The sequence below is a fragment of the Octodon degus genome, unplaced genomic scaffold, assembly GCF_000260255.1.
Source record: "Octodon degus isolate 3935 unplaced genomic scaffold, OctDeg1.0 scaffold00093, whole genome shotgun sequence".
Lineage (NCBI taxonomy): Eukaryota > Metazoa > Chordata > Mammalia > Rodentia > Octodontidae > Octodon > Octodon degus.
In genome coordinates this window covers 668,339-672,209 of record NW_004524669.1, presented here as the reverse complement: position 1 = coordinate 672,209, position 3,871 = coordinate 668,339, and positions in this window count along the sequence as shown.

Genomic DNA, 3,871 nt, shown 5'->3' with positions numbered 1-3,871 from the left:
TTTTTCCTGATTAGGTTTTTAATATTTGTGAATTTTTTAAAGAGAAAGGCTGATTGGGAAAAATAATTTAACAAAGCATGGGAAATATGTATGCAAAAGCACAGAGGGAAAGAATGACATATAATTACATGAATTCAGACTCACACACATTAAGACGTACAATGCTAATGTTTCTCCTTTTAGCTGGGTGTGCGCCTATAATCCAAGCTCTGGAAGGCTTGGGTAAAAAGATCACTTGAGACCATGAGTTTGAGACCAGCCTGGAAAACTGCAGCAACCCTCTGCCATGGGAGGGAAGAGCCTGACGCCCTCCAAGAGATGTTCTTTCTTTATCTTTTCTCCACAGCTGCCTCAAGTGCCCTGTGTCTGGCCTGGCCACATCAGATGCCCCACAGCCACTCTGGGCGGTGTTTGCTTTGGCCGAGTGTCCATCCTAGATGAGTCCACCTGCAGCTTTTCTAGATGTCCCTGCAGCCATCCTCAACCAGGTTGAGGAGGAGCCCTTCTCCTTCCTGTGGTTGATCGGAAAGACTACCACCACGCATGTGCTAGCCCACCTTTACTAAATGCTACACAACCAACCTCCCCTTAATCTTACTAGGTTCAGCCTGTGCACTTCTCCACTTTTGCTGCAGCCTAAGTCCTAATAAAGCCTGGTTCCAAGAACATTTTTTATCTGCTCATGATTTCTATCTCAAGTAGAGAAGACTGACCTGGCAGCACCAAAGGCCACTCGCTCCAGAGCAGCCAGAACTCAGAGGTGGAGAACAGTGGAGAACTGCCCAGAGCTGCTGTTGGGAGAGCTCCCAAGGCCTACTCGTGGTCACTGGCTCTGGCTTCCAGGACAGTGGCCGAGGGTCACTAACACCAAGAGCAGATAACCTCTAGCACTAAAGGCTCGGGACTGTTAATACTAAAAAATGTAGAGTGGTGAGGCCTGGTGGTGCACACCTATAATCCCAGCTACTTGAGAGGCTGAGACAGGAAGATCTCAAGCTCGAGTCAACTAGAGCAATTTAGCAAGCTCTATCTCAAAAATTAAGTGGGCCAGGGATGTGGTTTAGGAGTAGTGTATTTGCCTGGCTTATAGAAGGCTCTTGATTTAATCTCTCATACAGCCAAAAGGAAAAAAAAAAGAAGTGTTACACTTTACTGTTCATGATTACTATGCAAACTGAACAAAAGGACCCTCAGCCAGTTGGTGATACCCTGTCTGAAAGAAATGAAACTTTCTGAGCATGAAGGAAGCAATGAAGGGGAGACATGGGGAGCAGTGAGCCTGCATGGGGGCTGTGCATTTTAAACCCATCCCATGAATCTCTACACTTATGTCTCCTCTAGAATCCATGATTGTAATCAATAGTAAAAAGAAGAAGAAGAGACGCACTGACTTACTGCCTTATGGAGCATGGTCGGGGAATGAGTTCCTGCTAAGAGTTAACTTTTCACTTGGAACCACGACAACACAGGAGAATGCCCAAATCAATACCAGGCAGATCACTCAGATGAACTCATCAGCCATGCTCACACCTGTCCTAGAGGTCACAGCTCTGCCCTTTTGTCCTGAGACTGCTGTTGGAGAAGTTCGCACACGACCCTCGGAGCCAGGCAGTGGCACTGGACTTGTGTTTGTGTGTCAGGTTCCGAAATCAAGTGGAAAAACTGGCCTTAGCATAAATCATGCCTGTCAATTCCATGAGTCCAAACCCTGAGTACGAAGATCACCGAGCTTCCCTTCCTTCCCCTGCCCCCTCTACAGCTTAGGTGTTCCACTTCCTGCTGAGGGGCTGAGGGAACAATTAACAGTGGAACAAATAATGAATTAGTCACTACCCAAATGTTTGGAGCCTCAAGTGACCAGGGCATTCCAGATGAGTGACTGTCCTTGCGGGTTTCCTCTTCACTACATAGGAAAGAAAATGCCTAGGCTTTCTATCTGAGTTACTCGTGTATCACATCTTCACAAGGAAAAAGTGTGACCCCAGTATCCTTTGCTTTCTTCTGCTCACTCGGATTTGACAGACAGAAAGCTCCAGCAGCTGGTCTGAAAAGTCTAGGCTATCAGGGTTGTGCTGGCTGGGGACAACCAAAAAATACCAACTTCTAGGAGAAAAACCCAGTCTCTAGATAAAGGGGAAGAAAGCCCACCGAAACCACCTGGTTCCCGAAAATTCCAAGGTGGCATTTTTCATTTCATCTTCACATGCCTAGAGTCTCTGTCTTCTTTGGTGATCTGCCTCCCCAGGCTTGTTGTTGAAAGCTGGTGGGTTCTGAGTAAGGATCGTGCCCCTGCAACCACTGGCAACACGGGACGGTCCTTATGTGCCAGTGGCGGGAGTCACGTTGGCCCTTCCTTCTCTTCCTCCTGCTTGGCCTCACATCTGGCTTTTCTACCAAAAGAAAATCACATATTCTTTTGTAGAAAGAAAGTCTTATTTTTGTTGTTCCTCAGAAGGAAATATCTATTTCAGACACAGTGAAACTCCCTTGTTCATATTAAAAAGATTTGATGGATTCTCCTGTTTCAGCCTCCCAAGAGCTGGGATTACAAGTGCGCACCACCACTTCCATTTGTTTCTAAAGAGAAAGATCTATTAGACACCATAGTGTGGCTACCGGCAACAAGGTCTTGATGTAACTTGTCAGCTCATCCTCCTACACAGGAATAGCCTTCTCAGACTCAGCCTCCTCGAGCCAGTGCCTTTGTCCGCAGAAGAGGCATGACTCCTCCCTCACCCGGGTGATTTGCTCGAAAGGGTTCCTCTGCGCTTGACACGTCAGGCGTGCTCCAGGAGCATTTCCAGTTCTTCCTTCCTATTTCACTCCAGAGATCACTATGTGGACTTCCAAGAGGTGCGGTTCGGACCTCACGACAGGCAGAGCCTCTGTGCCCCTCTGCTCTGACCCCCGAGTGCTCCGCAGCGCCCCTGTCCAATGCCCCCGAGGCCAGCAGAGCTCGGTGTCCTGCTCCCTAGGGCAGGTCTCACAGGGATTGTCTGTCACTTGCCTTTTATTTTGCAAACATTGGATTCCCTAAAACCTTCTACCATGCGTTTTCCCAATCCCCAAAATAAATACATTCACTGTGTACTGCAAACACGCACTAATAAAAGGTGTTTTTAGACTTTTGTCTGCTATCTTAAGTTTGACCTCTAGACTCTCAGAGGGAAGCCGGAATGGCTGGACACTGCCCCTCGCCCTGCAGCTGTGGCGTCACTGACACCAAGGTACAGGCAGGGTCTAGGCGTGGCAGAGACTTTCCTATGTGCTCAGCTACCGAGCTCGTTAATACCTGAATCATGCTCCTGCAAATTGGCAAATTTCCCAATAGGGGTGCATTTTCCTGCCTCCCACGACCTCTAACTGCTCTTCAGCTTTGTCCTGTCTGCCTCCAGTGAAAGCTCAGCATCTGTCATCTCCTCCTGTGCTCAACATTGACCTGCCTTTCCCCTTAGCCTCTGTCAGTGTGCAAGTTTTTACTCCTCTAAGGAAGGCAAACTTGAATGAGTTTATTAGGAAAACTGTTTTTTCTAATTCCATGCCATCGTGTAAGGAAGAACATAGAACTTAATTTCCTGAGTAGCAAGTATAGAAATAGCTTAGGGCCGGCCTGATAGCTCAGCGGACTAAAGCGCCTGCTTGGGCAGAGCGCAGGGCCGGGGTTAGATCCGAAGCGTGCTGTGCCAGCCTCGCCCGTGGTGCGCGCTGAGACGGCGATTGAGACTGAGCACGGTGGCGCACACCTGTAATCCCAGCACTCGGGAGGCTGAAAACAGGAGGATCACTGAGTCTGATCTGTGTAGTGAGACCCTGTACTAAATACAGAGAAAGAAAGAAAGAAGAAAGAAAGAAAGAAAGAAAGAAAGAAAGA